At 42.0% G+C, this 21144-nt stretch overlaps 1 protein-coding gene across 1 annotated transcript in view; it reads left to right on the top strand.

Moving 5' to 3' along the window:
• The window catches only part of KCNB2 (potassium voltage-gated channel subfamily B member 2), a 254937-nt gene that overhangs the window by 182020 nt on the left and 51773 nt on the right, over positions 1-21144 (top strand). The window lies entirely within an intron of this gene.

Genomic DNA, 21144 nt, shown 5'->3' with positions numbered 1-21144 from the left:
TTCTCTGGAAAAGAGGCATGCAAGCTAATCTCCTTTTCAAAAGTAAAGGAAAACTGAGTCTTATAGCAGGAACCTAACTCTTTATAGGTAACTACCCTATAGCAAAGGTAAGCAAAGATCATTTACATGGCGGCCTGAGAGGCCTTGGTTGGTGTTCCAAGTATGCATGAGGTGTATCATAAGCCAGTCAACGCTCCTCTGGATTTTTGGGAAATATATATGAAAATTTGAATATCTTTCCAATAAACCCAGAGGTTTACATTGCCTGCCCCACAATACTTTGTACACGTACTACACATACTAGGTGTTCTCCATAATGAGAAAGGGTACCCCACCCCAGACAACACATACAGTGCCTTGCAAAAGTATTCACCCCCCTTGACTTTTTGCGTATTTTGGTGCCTCATAACCTGGAATTAACATGAATTGTTTGAGGATTTGCATCATTCCTCAAACAATCAATACTTTGTAGAGCCACCTTTTGCGGCAATCACAGCTCCAAGTTGCTTTGGATAAGTCTCTATGAGCTTGCCACATCTTACCACTGGGATTTTTGCCCATTCCTCCTTGCAAAACTGCTCCAGTTCCTTCAAGTTGGATGGGTTGAGCTTGTGACCAGCAATCTTTAAGTCTGACCACAGATTTTCTATTGGATTGAGATCTGGGCTTTGACTAGGCCATTCCAACACATTTACATGCTTCCCCTTAAACCACTCAAGTGTAGCTTTAGCAGTGTGTTTGGGGTCATTGTCCTGCTGGAAGGTGAACCTCTGTCCTAGCCTCAAATCACGCACAGAGTGGGACAGGTTTTGCTCAAGAATATTCCTGTATTTAGCACCATCCATCTTTGCCTCAACTCTGACCAGTTTCCCAGTCCCGGCTGCTGAAAAACATCCCCACAGCATGATGCTGCCACCACCATGTTTCACTGTGGGGATGGTGTTCTTTGGGTGATGTGATGTGTTGGGTTTGCGCCAGACATAGCATTTTCTTTGATGCTCGAAAAGTTCAATTTTAGTCTCATCAGACCAGAGCACCTTCCTCCATACATGTTGGCAGTCTCCCACATACCTTTTCGCAAACTTACATCGTGCCTTTTTGTTTTTTGCTGAAAGTAATGGCTTTCTTTTGGCCACTCTGCCATAAAGCCCAACTCTATGGATTTGCTTATTGTTGTCCTATGTACAGATACTCCAGTCTCTGCTGTGGAACTCTGCAGCTCCTCCAGGGTTACTTTAGGTCTCTGTGCTGCCTCTCTGATTAATGCCCTCCTTGCCCGGTCCAGGAGTTTTGGTGGGCGGCCGTCTCTTGGCAGGTTTGCTGTTGTGCCATGTTCTTTCCATTTGGTTATGATAGATTTGATGGTGCTCCTGCGGATCATCAAAGATTTGGATATTTTTTTATAACCTAACCCTGACTTGTACTTCTCAACAATCTTTTCCCTTGCTTGTTTGGAGAGTTCCTTGGACTTCATGGCAGTGTTTGGTTAGTGATGCCTCTTGCTTAGGTGTTGCAGCCTCTGGGGCCTTTCAAAAAAGGTTTGTATATGTAATGACTTAGATTGCACACATGTGGACATCATTTCACTAATTATGTGACTTCTGAAGGTAATTGGTTGCACCAGAGCTTTATATGGGCTTCCTAACAAAGGGGGTGAATACATACGCACATGCCAATTTTCTGTTTTCTATTTTTAAACAATAGTTTTATTTATATATTTTTCTCATTTCACTTCACCAACTTAGAATATTGTGTTGTGATCCATCACATAAAATTCAGATTAACAAAACATTGAACTTAAGGCTATAATTTTAACAAAATACGAAAAAAGTCAAGGGGGGGGGGGGTAAATACTGTATATATTTCCCAGAAACCCAGAGTAGTATACTAGGCCCACTCTCGCTCTGTCTCTCTGGTTCTAGAGTCTTTCCAGAAAAAATATCAATCCTAGAGGACCAGAGTGTTATATGCAGACTTTCAGGGCAATTGGAGCATGTTTGATTCAGGTAGAAGCAATTCATACCCAAATCAAACTTTTTCAAAATTTAAGCTAATCAGACCCGAAATGAATTTCAAGAAATTCTCTCATCTCTATCGCACATTTCCACACATATCTTAAAAAATATATATAATCTTCATATAAAAATACATTTGAAAAGTAAATGCAACCCTTAAGAGAAATAAATGCAACATTTTCCTTTTCATATTTCTCTTCCATGGTTGAATACATGCACGCTTTATTTGTATTTGCATATATAGACTCTGAAAGAAAAGCAAAGTAAAAGTATCCATCAGATATTAAAATGTTATTTTCACAATGCAGGCACAAAATGCTGTTCAATTAGTGGAGTTAATTTGGAACGTCTGTCCCTAGTAATATCCTATTTGACGATTCACACAATGCATAATGCATAAATAACATGTTTTAGTTGTTCATTCATGACATAAATTACCGGTAGGTGCGGGTCCCAGCGGTGGGAACCGCATCTATAAGACAATGGGGGCATATCCTAGCGATATGCCCCCATTGTCTATGATGAGACAACCCCTTTAACCCATATACTTTTAGATGGCATCCTTATTAATATTATTATTATTATGCACTTCTTATTGGATTAAAATTTATTTTCTCCTGATGTACTGGCCTGTCTCCTGGTAGCGCCTCCATGCTCTGGACACTACGCTGACAGACACAGCAAACCTTCTTGCCACAGCTCGCATTGATGTGCCATCCTGGATAAGCTGCACTACCTGAGCCACTTGTGTGGGTTGTAGACTCCGTCTCATGCTACCACTAGAGTGAAAGCACCGCCAGCATTCAAAAGTGACCAAAACATCAGCCAGGAAGCATAGGAACTGAGAAGTGGTCTGTGGTCACCACCTGCAGAACCACTCCTTTATTGGGGGTGTCTTGCTAATTGCCTATAATTTCCACCTGTTGTCTATCCCATTTGCACAATAGCATGTGAAATTGATTGTCACTCAGTGTTGCTTCCTAAGTGGACAGTTTGATTTCACAGAAGTGTGATTGACTTGGAGTTACATTGTGTTGTTTAAGTGTTCCCTTTATTTTTTTGAGCAGTGTATTATATAATCACAGGTAATTAGATGAGATTATACCAGTTATAACACATCAAATGTAATAAAATCAAGATGAAGTAATAAACACCAATGGGAGTATGTGGAGCTATAAAAGTGGCAAATCAAAGGAATATACAGGGAGCGCAGAATTATTAGGCAAGTTGTATTTTTGAGGATTAATTTTATTATTGAACAACAACCATGTTCTCAATGAACCCAAAAAACTCATTAATATCAAAGCTGAATATTTTTGGAAGTAGTTTTTAGTTTGTTTTTAGTTTTAGCTATTTTAGGGGGATATCTGTGTGTGCAGGTGACTATTACTGTGCATGATTATTAGGCAACTTAACAAAAAACAAATATATACCCATTTCAATTATTTATTTTTACCAGTGAAACCAATATAACATCTCAACATTCACAAATATACATTTCTGACATTCAAAAACAAAACAAAAACAAATCAGTGACCAATATAGCCACCTTTCTTTGCAAGGACACTCAAAAGCCTGCCATCCATGGATTCTGTCAGTGTTTTGATCTGTTCACCATCAACATTGCGTGCAGCAGCAACCACAGCCTTCCAGACACTGTTCAGAAAGGTGTACTGTTTTCCCTCCTTGTAAATCTCACATTTGATGATGGACAACAGGTTCTCAATGGGGTTCGGATCAGGTGAACAAGGAGGCCATGTCATTAGATTTTCTTCTTTTATACCCTTTCTTGCCAGCCACGCTGTGGAGTACTTGGACGCGTGTGATGGAGCATTGTCCTGCATGAAAATCATGTTTTTCTTGAAGGATGCAGACTTCTTCCTGTACCACTGCTTGAAGAAGGTGTCTTCCAGAAACTGGCAGTAGGACTGGGAGTTGAGCTTGACTCCATCCTCAACCCGAAAAGGCCCCACAAGCTCATCTTTGATGATACCAGCCCAAACCAGTACTCCACCTCCACCTTGCTGGCGTCTGAGTCGGACTGGAGCTCTCTGCCCTTTACCAATCCAGCCACGGGCCCATCCATCTGGCCCATCAAGACTCACTCTCATTTCATCAGCCCATAAAACCTTAGAAAAATCAGTCTTGACGTTTCAGCTTGTGTGTCTTGTTCAGTGGTGGTCGTCTTTCAGCCTTTCTTACCTTGGCCATGTCTCTGAGTATTGCACACCTTGTGCTTTTGGGCACTCCAGTGATGTTGCAGCTCTGAAATATGGCCAAACTGGTGGCAAGTGGCATCTTGGCAGCTGCACGCTTGACTTTTCTCAGTTCATGGGCAGTTATTTTGCGCCTTGGTTTTTCCACACGCTTCTTGCGACCCTGTTGACTATTTTGAATGAAACGCTTGATTGTTCGATGATCACGCTTCAGAAGCTTTGCAATTTTAAGAGTGCTGCATCCCTCTGCAAGATATCTCACTATTTTTGACTTTTCTGAGCCTGTCAAGTCCTTCTTTTGACCCATTTGGCCAAAGGAAAGGAAGTTGCCTAATAATTATGCACACCTGATATAGGGTGTTGATGTCATTAGACCACACCCCTTCTCATTACAGAGATGCACATCACCTAATATGCTTAATTGGTAGTAGGCTTTCGAGCCTATACAGCTTGGAGTAAGACAACATGCATAAAGAGGATGATGTGGTCAAAATACTCATTTGCCTAATAATTCTGCACGCAGTGTATTGGCCAACATTTGAGTTGGTAAAATGGAGTCATACAAGCCCTGTCCCTAGAAACGCCCCAAACCCACCCAGAAACACACATTTGTGGGCAGGGTTTGTGTTAGCACCACCCATTTGCGCACGGGGCATCGCAAATTTGCCAGGACTGTCTCTGAATATCAAATTCGGGACAGTTGGCAGCTATGGAATAACTGTATATCTTAATACATGCAATGTAATAACTAGTACAGCAGTTATCCACAAGGATTCAAGAACTGTCTGTAATACCTCATATACAAACTAATGGAAGATTGTCATACCTCGTTGCACATGAGGCACGGCTCCCTTCCATTCCCTGCCGTCATCCCCACCACCACCACCACCACTTTGGTCTCCCCCACCACCACCACCACCACTTTGGTCTCCCCCACCACCACCACCACCACCACTTTGACGGACAGGGCCAGGCATTGAAGAAGTACTCACGACGGGCCCTGAAGTCTCGCAGCAGTGAGTTCAGCGCGTGTACTGTACAGGGATAGAACACCCTGGCCCTGTCAAAGTGGTAGGGGAGTGGCAGGGAATGGAAAGGAGCGCAGTCTAGGGTGCAGCAAGGTGCAACGGCACCGCCCTTGTTGCACCCAGGGTCTAATTAGCGTAAAATCAAAAAGCTAATTTCTATAAAAATGGGGGACATCTTGAAATAGGACCAAGATCATTACAAAGTATTGATGAGCGCGCATCTTGCATGTAAGTTGGATTCATTAAGTTGGACTAGTTGCCACCATTTTCAGAGTTGTCTAGGCGGATGAGAAGGCAGGGTCTCACTACACACTGCTCTACAATAGATGGTAATGATGCGATCCTGCCTATGATATGCGATCATGGCTGAGCAGCCTGACAGGAACACTCAGCAATGTGTAGAATATGAAAGCGCCAGAGCGTGTTGCGTAGTGAGGCCCCGCAGCCTCGCCCCCACTAGGCAGCTCTGCATGTTCTGATTGAATTCAGGTGGCAATTTTAAATCAAACCTGAAGAAACCCTTTAAGCCATGAAGTGTTACTGCAGAACCACAAACACGCAATGGTTTCACTCCTATACTGCTAAGTAATGTGTTTCCTGCACTTATGTATGTTTATTCCTGAAAGCCTTCACTGCATTGTATAGTAGGCCAAACGTCCATTATACACAATTGTTCTGATGCATTAAAGAGGATCTGTCATCTCTCTTGACATGTCTGCTTACACTCTTGTGCATGAGACAGCCACTTTAAACAGGACCTATCACCTGCTGAAACTTCAATGTACCATCCTGACTCGATTGAATTTTACGGAGTCCCACAACCCCCTTTCCCCCCCAGTAGCCGAAATATTGGGGGGGGGGGCAGTCACTTGAACTCAGTGCTTAGAGGGGAGTGAACCTCACTGCTCTGAAGCTTGTCCAATCAGCACTGAGTCACAACAGTGAAGTACGCCCCCCTTCCAGAACCTCTAGGCCAGGGATCAGCAACCTTCGGCACTCCAGCTGTTGTAAAACTACAATTCCCAGCATGCTCTATCCATTTGTATAAGAGTTTTTAGAGGAGCAGAGCAAGTATGCATGCTGGGAGTTGTAGTTTCACAACAGCTGGAGTGCCGGAGGTTGCCTACCCCTGCTCTAGGCTATATTTGCATATTGTGTGCTGAACTAAAGGCCCCAATATTTCCACGAAGTGGGTGCTTTAGAGGAAAAGTACCAGTGTAATGGCACCGAGTGAGGGAGATACAGAGATTTAAACATTTCAGCAGATAACAGGTCCTCTTTAATGGAAAGTATTAGCTGCCGGATTACCAAACATTCTATATTGAATTACCATCAAAGAGCATATCAAGCTGACTTACAAGGCTTCTGCAGGTGGCTGTACTAAAGATAAGCATGGTATGGATCTGTAATAAGTGTCATGGCAGCGCTCTGTGCCCGGCGCCATCCTGCTATCCATGGCAGTCATGGGTTCCGCATCACTCACCTAGCCCTTGTCCAGTGGCCGATGCCTGCTGAGCCTCCTATGCCTTCCAGTAGCAGGTAATGACATTGAAGTTCCATGTTCCTGGCTGCAGGCCTCATTTGGTATCCTGTAGGGCTTGCTTTCTGGCTCCTAAAGGGCCAGTGCACAATTTCTCTAACTAGGCTTGAGCGAATCAACCTTCGGATCATAGATCCAAAGTCGATTAATTTGAATACCTACATTTTATTGCTGTATCTGTACAGCATTAAAATGTATTGGCTCCATGGAGCCAAAGTTCTTTCAACTGAAGTCGTGCAAGACTTCGGTTAATTCCTACTGTATGTATATCTGTATATTGAAAAACAATTAAAAATAGCAATCCGAACTAGGCCTCGGTACTGCCTGGTACGTCGGTACCAAAGCCCAGTTCAGATTGCTATTTTAAATTGTTTTTCTATATGCAGATATGCTTCACGCGGCTTCGGGTGAGAAGAACTTTGGCTCCACGGAGCGAATACATTTTAATGCTGTACAGATACATCATTAAAATGTTAGTATTTGAACAAAATGATTTCGGATCTATGATCCAAAGGTTAATTCGCTCAAGCCTAGCTCCAATCTCTGCCAGCCAATGGAAACCTGTGGGTACTTAAGGCCCCTTTCCCAAGTTAGAGGTGCTTGAGCTTTAGGCTCCTAGCTTGCTAGATTACCACTGAGGGTGTGCTTTCTGTCTGCGTGTGTACCGATCTTCTGCCTGTTTATTGACTGCCTGTCCCAACCATATCCTGTTTACCGTATTGATCCACTCCTGCCTGCCTTGACCTGGGACTTCTTTTACGGATTTGCAGGGACTCTACCTGCCTTGCTCTGACCTCTGCCTGTTTCCTGACCACTAGTATTGCCTGATCCCTCTGTGTCTGACTGTGGGTCAGCCGCCAAATACACTGGGACTTTTCCAAGAGGTAGTGGCCTGGTGGCTCCCCTGCAGTGAACGCCAGGTCCTTACACAGGAGTTAAAGGGTAAAAACTAGGGGACTGCCAGGATAATGCCCTTAGGTCTAGCCCAAAGCCAAACTAGGTAGTTGTTATAGTGGATCCACATCCACTGTCTGTTACAATAAGCCACCCATAGGAAGAAATAACATATTAACAGTGGATTCACACACATACAACATTTTTCATTTGGTGGCATTTTTAGAGGAGTTTTTACAAGCATTTTAGAAGAGGTTTTTCTGCGTCCATTGACATCTATGGAAAACCAACATCAGATTTTTAAACTCAGCTGCTTAACAATGTGTACAAGGTTGAGTTTTTTACACTGAAGTCAATGTGAAATTGTGGTGTTTTCAATGGGGATCATGCAGTAGAAAATGCCTGTTTTCTAGTTTCGGATCAGTGGCAGATTTTGCCCATATGAACTGCTAGGGCTGCATTGGCACAAGTGGCTTAAACCCATACTGTATATTCAGTATATATATAATGGCACTGGGTTTAAGTACCATGCCTTCCCATCTTGAATATGACAGGAGGCTGTTAAAGTGGCACTGTACTTTGGAAACCTTTTGATATGTCCTAGAAATATATCAAAAGTTATGATTGGTGGGGGTCTGAGCGCTGAGACCCCGCCAATCACTAAAATGAGGAAAGAGAAGTAATCACATAGCACTCTCTCTCCTTACTGTAGGTGACAAAAGCTAGATGGGCCTATAGACTTTCTATTGAGTCCATCTCACTTCCGTCTCCAGCACAGAGGAGAGCGTGTGTGAGTACATCTCGCTCCTTGTTCTAGCCATTGGCGGTGGTTTCAGTGCTCAGATCCCCACAAATCAAAACTTTTGATATGTCACTATGACTTTGCAAAACTTTTCCCAAAGTACAGGTACACTTTAAGCAGTTAATGATTAGTTCTTAATGCAAATTTTTAGGGCAAAGTTCATTGTGCATAATATAGTTAATGAATAGTTAAATAATAAAATATATAAAACTATAGCCATTAAACCAGCATGTACCAAAAATGTGGTAAACTGTTTATGGTCAGAAAGCCATACAATAATACCCTGGTTATGAACTAGACAAGCAGTGATCAAATGACTACATTCAACAGTTGTAATGAAATGTTTTTTTCTGATCAATTTGTGTAAAAATAGACCGCTACAATCTGCACAGATGGGATTTGAGAAGAAACCCTTAAATAAAGTTTGAGATTCTTACGAAGTCTATTATGCTTGGAGAATAGTGTGTCCCTTTATAGAGCTGGTTGTACCTTATTGCAGCTCGCTGTTATGCTGTAGGCAATTTTCTGCATTACCATCCAAATTTCTTTAAAATGCTAATGCATGAGTGCACTTCTCTGAACGGTTAATCACCTTCTGTTCAGTCTTCACATTTGCCATGCACAATATTTTTACTATTATGTTTGCATGGAAACATAGTTTATCCAGTCAGTAAAAACGATATTCGGCCGTATTCACACCAATTACAGTGGAGATACATGTATTTATGTGCCAGATGCATAGTCAACTGTGTTCAAAAAGAAATGCAGCTATATACATAGTGTTTTATCTACACTATGACTTTCATAGTAAAAAAAAATAAAGTTAAATGTTCTTTTGCTTCCAGGTACAAAGATCATATATCACGAATATAGCCATGAAATCCCTAATGACAAACTTTAGTAGAAAAGTGGGTTGTACTGAACAATTCAGTAAATTACAATGTCACCAACCCTCCAGCAAGTCTGTTCGAGAAATATGGTATTTATCATGCTAGGGCTGCTTGGTTTCGCTGTAAGGCCGGCCATATATCTTAGCAATTGGTTTGTTTGGTGAACATCTGTCTCTCCTGATTACCCCCATACACGTACCCGCTTGGCTCGTCTGAGTGTGCATGTGTCCTGAACCAAGAGCTTGCCAGAAGCCAGTGCCGGACTCCTATGGCAGCCATTTATTTCCCTTAGGGTCCATTCACATGTCCACAACAGTTTTGCGGTCCGCAAATTGTGGATCCGCAAAACATGAACACCGGCCATGTGCGCTCCGCATTTTGTGGACCGCACATGGCCGACACTATAATAGAAATGCCTTTTCTTGTCCATGAATGCAGACAAGAATAGGACATGTTCTATTTTTGGGCGGGGCCGTTTTGCGACCCTATTGAAAATGAATGGGTCCTCATCCGTTCCGCAAAATTGCGGAATGGATGCAGACCCATTTTGCGGACGTGTGAATTGACCCTTACAAGCTGGCAGTTGAAACTCCACTACCCAACCCTGATCTCCCTCAACATCAGCTGTTGGGAGAGAGTCGGGAAGGCCAAATATATATTAGATGGTTGGCCAGTTCCACTGAAATTGGCAAGCCTGGATGACATTTTTCCGATATGTATGGCCAGTTGAAGTGCTCTAATTGTGAAGAGGAGTGAATTGTGGCATAGTCACTGCCTATGATGCAAGAATTGTCTTAGTGTGGTTAACCGACATACAAACTTCTCGTTAAAGTAGCATCAGTTGGTAGTTTTTGCCTTCCAGAATAGTCAAAATGTGTTTTCTGGAGTGATATACCATGCTGCATCATCTGGTACTTTAAATCTTGCTTTGGTGGTTCCAGGAGAACATTAGAGTAAGGTCATTTTCACGCATCAGTATTCAAGTCAGTATTCTAAGTCGTAAGCCAAAACCAGCAGTAGAACAAGTATAGTGAAATGATTAAATAAAGATACAAAATACTGCCATGTGAATGTGGCATAATGGCCATTTCCATGATTTGGGCAGAACCCCTTAGGGTCCATTCACACGTCCGTATGTGTTTTGCAGATCCGCAAATTGCGGATCCGCAAAACACGGACACCGGCAATGTGCGTCCCACATTTTGCGGACCGCACATCGCCGACACTCTCATAGAAAATGCCTTTTCTTGTCCGCAATTGGGGACAAGAATAGGACATGTTCTATTTTTTTGCAGAATGGAAGTGCGGATCCGCAAATGCAGATGTGGACAGCACATTCCGGCCTCATTGAAAATGAATGGGTCTGCACCTGTTCCGCAAAATTGCGTAACGGTTGCGGACCCATTTTGCGGACGTGTGAATGGACCCTTAGTTCTAGTCTAGGTAAATTCCAACCTGGCAGCATACAGTGGCATTGTGTGCTTCTGAATTTTTTTGTAACAGTTTGAGGAAGGCAACCCTCTCTTTGAGCATGACTCTAAAAAATGTTTTTCCTAGTTTAATGTGGAGGAACTTGACTGGCCAGCTTAGAGTATTGACATGGGCAGCACGGAGGCTTGGTGAATAGCACTGGTGCCTTGCAGCACTGGAGTCCTAGATTCATAATCTGACCAAGGACAACATCTGAATCTGGAGTTTGTATGTTCTCCCCATGTTTGTTTGGGTTTCCTCTGGGTACCCTGGTTTCCTCACACTCCAAAGACTTACTGATAGAGAATGTAGATTAAGGCTACTTTCACACTAGCGTTTTGGCTTTCCATTTGTGAGATCCATCATGGGCTCTCACAAGCGGTTCAGTTTTGCCCTAATGCATTCTGAATAGAAAAGGATCCGCTCAGAATGCATCAGTTTGCCTCCGTTCAGTCTGCATTCTGCCTGCAGCGTTTTGCTGTCCGCCTAACGAAGCGGAGCCAAACACAATAGAAAACGGATCTGGCACAATAGAAAATGGATCCGTCCCCCATTCACTTTCAGTGGTATTCAAGACGGATCTGTCATGGCTATAGAAGACATAATACAACCAAATCCGTTCATGACGGATGCATGCGGTTGTATTATTGTAACGGAAGCGTTTTTGCAGATCCATGACGGAAAGTAGCCTAAGAGCTCCACTGGGGACAGTGAGTGATGATAATGTTTGTAAAATGCTACGGAATATGTCAGCGCTATGTAAGTAAAATAAATCACAGTTTCAGATGTACTCCGATACCAAATTAAAGCCAGGACTTATTACCCCACCTCTGTGTCTCCTTAATTCTCACAGGGCTGAATGAACATGTCACATGTATTCCAAAATCTAATGGAATGCCTTCCTAAAGAGTGGTGGTCACTGTAGTATTTTGAGTTTGAGTACCCCATGTACGGTGCAGCGTATATGTGTAAAACGGCACTTGATATAATTATGTTATTATTTAGAAATGTTCATTCCACTGTACAAAAAATATTTAGATCTCCATAAGAATGTATCCTAACCAGAAAAAGTTTTATCTTTCATAAAACTTCAGGAAGTGATCGGCTAGTGACTCTTTCCTTCTTCCTCTTATTAGCCTTAATTAGGAAACAGTTCTGCAGTAACAGCTCTCAGAATAATACCACTCAGTCATTTACGACAAACCTTTGACACGGTTTCATGGTTTGCTAAGGCTCCTCTGAGGATCTTGCTTTGTTACAATTACAAGCAATTTCCAGGATGATGCATATATATCTACCAACACAATAGACAGTGTATGACTACCTGATAGCACTACACTGGTTCCCGATGTAATTATCGACTTATGGGGGTAATGCTGAAATAGGCCTATATTAGGCGTATTTCAGGCTCAGATTGCGGCGCAACTAACACCAGCTCTAAAAAAGTGTGCATGGCATTGGCGGGGAAGGGGACGGGCCGGCAGGCTGTTTCAGGCGTAAAAAAAAGGTCTAAATGTAAGACAGCGCCTCTTCATAACTTCGGGCAGAACCACCTCCAGCTTAGGGGTTTATTAAGACCAGCGTCTAAAACGCCATTCTTAATAAATGTGCCCCTATGTTGATGCACACAAAATAAACACAGGTTGGTCAATTTAATTATCTCTAACCAAACTTGGTAATTTTTTGTGTTTAAGATGCCAAGTTGATCCAGCATGTCATCAAGTGTACAGTGCATAAGGTTATTATCCAAGTGAAGTGCGTGCGTTCCAAACAGAAAGTGACAGCTTACGGCTCTGTGTGGTCATCTTCACATTTATCAAGACAAGAGCAGTAAAACAAAGGCAAAGCTTCTGTATACTTCTTGGCTCTTCATTCCATTTTAGCTTCCTCAGCTGAATTGTAAATAGCACATTTCAGCTTCTTTTATAATAACACTGAAGTGCGGTAACCAGGATCTCCGAGATAACAGCTATCTGCCTGTTTATACAACAGTTCGGCAAGTAATGCTTCCACCGAGGAGATTTCGTGATTTGTTCTTCACATGAGATAATAGAAACATAGAATTTGACAGAAGATAAGGACCAATTGTTCCATCTACAAGACAGCCTGTTTACTCTCTTTGCACTCTTATAACCTTATTTCTCATCTTTACTGCAGTCCCAGGACAGACCTGCATTCTTCCTAAATATTCCAAGTATTGCTGTTATATCCATGTCTGAATGTGTCGGACTACAAATACATCTTCAGCGGAGTCTTGAGAATGTAAATAGCCATCCCCTGCAGTGCAGTTGCTTGGTCTTATTTCTTAGCATCTCTTATCTCTCTCTCTCTTAAGGCTCCCATACACAGAGTCTTATCAGTCTAAAACATTTTTCGGAGGGGGCCTAATGTGCATGGGGAGCTCCTGACTCTCTCCTGATAGATGATGTTGGAGAGAGAATGATCAGGTGTGTTGAATTTCAACATCCAATTCTTTTGTTCTCTTGCAGCTCTTTCCCCTAGGCCTCTTTCACACGAGCATGACGGATTAGGTCCGGATGCGTTCAGGGTCATTCAGTTAAACTCGCACCATTTTGAAAGCAAGTTCAGTCAGTTTTGTCTGCAATTGCGTTCGGTTGCTCCGTTTTTTCTGCGCAAGTTCAATGGGTTTTGATGCGTTTTTCATGTGCGTGATAAAAAACTGAAGGTTTACAAACATCTCCTAGCAACCATCAGTGAAAAACGCATTGCATCTGTACGTTTTTCGCTAAAGCCCCATTCACTTCTAAGGGGCCAGGGCTGCGTGAAAAACACAGAATATAAAACATGCTGCGTTTTTCACGCAACTCAGAACTGATGCGTGAAATAAAAATGGGTCAGGGTTCAGTGAGGGTGGTGTGCGTTCACGTCACGCATTGCACCCAAGCAAAAACTCGCTCGTGTGAAAGAGGCCTTATACCTTTATGTCTGTAGAGGCTCCACTCCTGGTTTTGGCTCACAATCACTGATGGAAATCACTGACCAAAACACTGATGTGTGAATGAGGCTTTAGACAGAGGTAGGTTGATGGTTGAATGAATGGAGGATCACCTGTTGAACAATCGTGTCCAGATTTTTAGTTAACACAGGTTCAATAACACCGGGCAAAGGCTGAATGATCAGTCTTTCCAGGAATGTTCTTACGAAAAGTGTCTACTAACCATATTCCATTGAATGAAAGATCTTTCATATGACTATTGGATGAAAATTTCAAACATGGCCAACTTTGTTCTGTCTTCAGTTGATGAAAACCGATCATTCATTGTTAAATTATTTAGGGCTAATGATCCTTTTGCTGAAATATCCATTTTGATCAATTTTAGACTAATGTGTATGGGAACCTTAAGAAAGTTCATTATGGGCATTTAACATAAATTATGGGCATTTACATAAATGATATGTTCTTTGTGCTATTACCATATATTACTGTCTTATTTTTACTGACAATTATTGCTGGGGGAGGGGCAGTCATTTTTGGGGGGGTTATTTTGTGTGCTTTTAATTATATTTATTTTTGCCTTTTTACGTCTATTTTTTATTTTATTTTTTCAATTTTATGGTCTTTCCCTCAAAGGTCAATGGGACCAATAGAGTCAGTTTTATTTCATATACAGGATTCGTTCACTGCTGTGTGAGAACAAAGAATGCAGAAGTTGTGAAAGTGTTTCTGTCTTCTCTGCCCATACTTGTGACTTTCAGTTGCCTGATCACTAGGACTGCTGGCTCTTTGCTGCTCCAATATATATGGCAGATCTACTTAATTGGATATTTATGTCAAGATCTAGAAAGGCCAAAGTTATATGTTACATAAAGTGTCAATCTTAGAAGGTTACACCTCACAGGATCTGGTAGTATGCATTCGTCTTTGGGCATTGGTTCTTTAAAGTGTAATCGTCGTGTTTTCATAAAAAAAAAAATCAATTTTAGCATATGTTACTGCTGCAGCAGCATTATGCATAAAGCAATCTTTAGTTTCTTCACATACCACTGTTTTCCTTGAGTTTTATCCTTAGTTACGGCTGTTTAAACATTTACAATAGGAGGACCTTCTCAAGATGGCTCCTCTGCCAGTTCTCTGAGGCCAAAACTGCTTTCCCTCACTTCCCATACGCACTTGCTGTAGCCAGCAGCTCCCTGCCAGCCAATCAGAAAGGATTACTGAGAGACACGCCTCCTCACTCTGAAGCCTAATGCAGGCATGCAGTGTGAAGGACCGCCCCTCCGTCTTCCTGTCTTCTTAGGCTACTTTCACACTTGCGTTCAGAGCGTATCCGTCTGCTGTCTGCACAGACGGATCCGCTCCTATAATGCAGACGTTTGGATCTGTTCAGAATGGATCCGTCTGCATTATAGCTTAGAAAAAATTCTAAGTGTGAAAGTAGTTCAGACGGATCCGTCCAGTCTTTACATTGAAAGTCAATGGGGGACGGATCCGTTTGAAAATTGAGCCATATTGTGTCATCTTCAAACGGATCCGTCCCCATTGACTTACATTGTAAGTCTGGACGGATCCGTTTGCCTCCGCACGGCCAGGCGGACACCCGAACGCTGCAAGCAGCGTTCGGGTGTCCGCTTGCTGAGTGGAGCGGAGGCTGAACGCTGCCAGACGGATGCATTCTGAGTGGATCCGCATCCACTCAGAATGCATTTGGGCAGTACGGATGCGTTCGGGGCCGCTTGTGAGACCCTTCAAATGGAGCTCACAAGCGGAGCCCCGAACGCTAGTGTGAAAGTAGCCTTAGACGGAGACAGACAAGCCATAGCAACTGTCTTTTAAGGGAGCAGTGGAAAAGGACAGGGGACATTAATGAAAGCTGTTATTATAAGGTAATTACCGATCTTTTGACAATCATTGACAGACTAACTCAGGTATACATGCCTAGCTGTAATAAACTAGCAAATAAAATAAAAATATGACCACACTTTAATGAGTGGTGGTTGGCAGAGTGGTGGCTGTGAAACCATTGGCATGTTGCCTTGGGGCTTGAAAATACCTTTGAAGACGTGTCCATTGAAACGTGTCCGTTTCAGTATGTAGGAGAAAAAAGAAGTACATAACACTGTTTCATGCCGCTTTGCACTAGCATCGGGGCAGTGTTGCAGCGGGGACTGGTCACGGTTGTAATCAGTGCCCCTGCTTTAATCATTGTTTGACTGACGTACTGCTTGGTGTGTGAAATCAGTGCTAGTTATACGGCCAAGAGTTTAATAACCACCACTCTGCTGATAGGTCCACTTCAATTATATTGATCAATGTTCTGGTAGACCGCTTGTTATATTTCACTGTAAAGGTACAATGTGGAAGACATATTATTTACAATCTCCCCGTATCAGTGGATAATGTACACTGCAGGTTGTAATACCTTTCTTTAAAGCATAAGATCTGTTTTATGAGCTTTAAAACCTGCAGAGAATTCATCATCCTGGCTGATGGAGCTTTAAATGATTATTTAACACTAATACTTTGTTTGACTGATATGATGGTCCATTAAACAGGATTACATACAATTGTTTCAGACTCGCTCTACATAGAAAGGCGCCTTCCTCCGCCATCATCAGAAATAGACGAGTCTGATTGGGATGTAACACAAGCATTTCTGTCACAGATGTCAACCGTATACTTACACAGTCACACAACTATATTTAGCTGCCTTTTGAACTGACAGTGTACTTTGACGTTTCACTGCAGGTCAATAAAGTATTCTTTTTGATCAAAATGCCATGAAAAGTAGCAAAAGTTTGTCTGCTGTTACCAAATATATATTTGTATTTGATCTGAAAGATAAAACATTTCAAGCCAGTTTTATAGGGGACAGAGCGATTTCAGTATGTGTTTTATACCCAGTCCCCCCCCCCCCTGAAGGTTATTCATTGACCTAAATACAATTCAGAAAAACTGCAGGAATCTGGGTGTCATTTCCATCATTTCACATAATTATGTGGGAAATGTATTATTATGGGACTTTTCAGCTTTGCTTTGAGCTTACATTGGCGACTGTTGTGCCAAATGTATTAAACGTTGCAATTTGTTTGATAAATTTGGTGCTTCTTCAAATTTAACACTTTTTTATGGACATGCTACTGGGGTATTTCAATGCCACCCACTATTGGAGTGATTTTGTGGCAACAAAAAAAGTTGCAGTGATAAATTTGGCATGAAATAACTAACACACCAAACCATGCCCAATTTCCCAACCAAAAAAAGTCCCAACGTTTGGTGAAACAGACTGGAACCAACATTTAGGACTTTTCTACTAGCATACCAGGTTAATACATTCCCCCAAATGTGTGTGGGAAAGAGACTGAAGAGCACTGATTGGATTTTACCGTTAAAGGGGTTGTCCCACGAAAAATATCTATTGGTATAATGTCGCCTGCTCAGTTTTCATCCTTTAACTGCCACCAGCTGCAGTAGAAAGACACGTCTCCTGAGAAAGTGCACACCCTCTGAGCTGCCAGGCTGAAATAAATCTAGCAGAGCAATGAATGGGGAGATCTGTGGATCCATGAGAGGTACAGGACTGGTTCTAGCTTTGCTAAAAAGAGATTGTCATGTACTATATGATTTCCAATTACCCATGGGATAGCACCTTTAACGTTAAAAATATAATTGGCACTCCATGTTAGACATCCAACCTGATGTCTTAGGAGACCCATATCACATGGTAGGCATAGGCACCCATACTGGCATTCTAAAACACTACGCATATGTCTAAACTGGGCAACATGCACTTGATGTGTCAAAAGGGGGTAACGCGTGAACAGAAAGCAAGGCAGGACTGTCTGAAAAGGCGAATAAAAATATTCTAGCTTGTCCTCCATCCTCCATAATGATAGGGTTAAAATAATGGAGAGAGTTAAATCTTCTGTCCATTTGTTCTAATGATTAGCAGGGCCCCAGATGTCATAAGGACATCATATATAATGGTAAACAAAGGGTCTAAGGAATTAAGGTATATGTCTAGAAGCATTACCACGTGGTTATTGGACATGATCTGGGCCTGCTGTTCACTAACCCAATGTCCAGATTTTATCTCAGTCCTGCTATGAGAACCATCCTGGACATTATCTATTCCTGCCCAACATTTGGTTGGAAATCGTCAAAAGAAATATTATAAGATACAAAGAAAATTAACATAAATCTTCATGGGTAGTTGTGTGCATTGAGCTCCCCCACATAAGTAGGATGCCTGCTTGATAAATGTAGCACTTTTTTAGCATATTAAAATGTAAAGCTTGTTGAGATGGTGCTCATCTAATACACCCACGCAACGTGCAAAACATGAAACTTTTAAAACAGGAAAATCATTACATCCTTCATCTGCCCTGTACCTTCATTTTTTTTAAATGTGCCTTAAAGGGGTTGTCTCATCTCAGACAATGGGGGCATATCGCTAGGATATGCCCCATTGTCTGATAGGTGCAGATCCCACGGCTGGGACCTGCACCTATATCGTGAACAGAGCCCTGCAAAGTGGTTGCTGGAGGACTCCGGTCCGGCTACCACCAATCGCTCTCCCCACAGATGTGAATGGAAGCGCATCTGGCATGACCGGCCTTAGATGAGACAAACTAGTAGTATGTTATCAATTACAGTAATATAAAAAATACAGCACAAATGAATGAGAAACTGAACCTGCCAGTGGGTTCTCTATCGTTCATTAGAATACAGGCACTGTTACAACAGTGTCCTATATACTATATGTAGAGTGCTGAAAAATACAAGTGTACATTTTGAAAAACTTCCTTTACCTGCCATTGACCTACTGTACCCACTTATGCTACTGTTTGTGCCGTCTCATGGTAAGACTTCACTTAAAGTGGTCATCTCATTACTAATGAAAAAAATGAAACTTCATATGGTACATAGCATTCTATATCTAACAAAGCTAGAACCAGCCCTGTACCTCACGTGGGTCCAGAGATTTCCCCATTTATTGATCCAATTGATTTGCTAGATTTATTTCAAGCTGCAGTTCAGGGACCGTGTCTTGTAACTGTCACAGCTTCTAACAGACAATATGGCTGGTGGCGATTGAAAGTAGGAACTGAGCATGTGCGTCCACATCAGCAAGGTGGACAGAGATGAAGAACATAGCAGCAAGTGGCTCTATACTGATAAATTTTATGGAGTAACACAGTGGCTACACTACAAGGGGTTTTCCGGGAGTTTTATACTGATGACCTATCCCCTGGATCCAACATATAGATAAATCTCTTCCACATTATCGTAGTCACTGTCACATCAGCATAGCGCTTTTACTCATCTTCTAAGTTATCTTATTCACATAAGGTTATTCTACTATTATCTATTCACCATTTTATTTTTCTGCTGCAATTACGGTCTCCATTCTTTTTTTTATATCAGGAGTTACACATTTTCCATGGAACTTTATTGATTTATTACATTGGCTTCTATTCCACTGCTAGCGTTGGCACTGAAAAGTCTCCAAATATCATTTTTTATCAGTAAAATTTATTGAATGCCCATGTACAGATAGGCTTTACATTTTCTTTGACATCCTAGAAACAGACTCACCTGGCTCTATGTCCCATCTGTGTAGAGATTCATTTTGAAATGAAAGATATTTTTTCAGAAGTTATTTGGCGCACATGGCGTACGTTTCCCACTCTTAACTGTGTTTGAAAACATAAATTGTTTCCCTGGGAGGAATATATATATATATATATATATATATATATATATATATACACTCACCTAAAGAATTATTAGGAACACCATACTAATACGGTGTTGGACCCCCTTTTGCCTTCAGAACTGCCTAAATTCTACGTGGCATTGATTCCACAAGGTGCTGATAGCATTCTTTAGAAATGTTGGCCCATATTGATAGGATAGCATCTTGCAGTTGATGGAGATTTGAGGGATGCACATCCAGGGCACGAAGCTCCCATTCCACCACATCCCAAAGATGCTCTATTGGGTTGAGATCTGGTGACTGTGGGGGCCATTTTAGTACAGTGAACTCATTGTCATGTTCAAGAAACCAATTTGAAATTATTCGAGCTTTGTGACATGGTGCATTATCCTGCTGGAAGTAGCCATCAGAGGATGGGTACATGTTCTCATTCTGTTTACGCCAAATTCGGACTCTACCATTTGAATGTCTCAACAGAAATCGAGACTTATCAGACCAGGCAATATTTTTCCAGTCTTCAACAGTCCAATTTTGGTGAGCTCGTGCAAATTGTAGCCTCTTTTTCCTATTTGTAGTGGAGATGAGTGGTAGCCGGTGGGGTCTTCTGCTGTTGTAGCCCATCCTCAAGATTGTGCGTGTTGTGGCTTCACAAATGCTTTGCTGCATACCTTGGTTGTAACGAGTGGTTATTTCAGTCAACATTGCTCTTCTATCGGCTTGAATCAGTCGGCCCATTCTCCTCTGACCTCTAGCATCCACAAGGCATTTTCGCCGACAGGACTGCCGCATACTGGATGTTTTTCCCTTTTCGCACCATTCTTTGTAAACCCTAGAAATGGTTGTTGCTTGAAAATCCCAGTAACTGAGCAGATTGTGAAATACTTAGACCGGCCCGTCTGGCACCAACAACCATGCCACGCTCAAAATTGCTTAAATCACCTTTCTTTCCCATTCTGACATTCAGTTTGGAGTTCAGGTGATTGTCTTGACCAGGAGCACACCCCTAAATGCATTGAAGCAACTGCCATGTGATTGGACTAGAAAATTGCATTAATGAGAAATAGAACAGGTGTTCCTAATAATTCTTTAGGTGAGTGTATATACTATTTATATATATATATATATATGTATATGTACAGTATATTGCAATGTTTAAGAACAATATAAACTTTAGGTACCTTTTAAAGGGACACTGTCATCAAATTTTTGAACACATTAAAGGGGTTGTCCGATCTTTTTACTATTGATGACCTATCCTCAGGATAGGTCATCAATATCAGATCGGCGGGAGTCCCACACCCGGCACCCTCGCTGATCACCTGTATGAGGAGATGGCTCTCACAGTGTGCACATGCCGTCTCCCGTCTCTCTTCTTGCTGCTATGTCTATGGCAAAGCAGCAGTGAGCAGGAAGGTGCAAGGGAGATGGCATGTGCACACTGTGCGTGCCGTCTGCTCATACAGCTGACTGGCGGGACAACCCCTTTAACTTGTATTTTAATAATTTATACAGTCACTCTATGTGTACTACTTCCTGTCCTAGCTCCATAACGTCCTCTTTGGACTTTTAGCATAGCAGACACTTTTGCTTAACTCGCTCAATCAGGCCATC

This window comes from Bufo bufo, chromosome 5, assembly GCF_905171765.1.
Source record: "Bufo bufo chromosome 5, aBufBuf1.1, whole genome shotgun sequence".
Classification (NCBI taxonomy): Eukaryota; Metazoa; Chordata; class Amphibia; order Anura; family Bufonidae; genus Bufo; species Bufo bufo.
The sequence above is the reverse complement of the archived record's forward strand: the minus strand, read 5'-3'. Positions and strand labels throughout refer to the sequence as shown.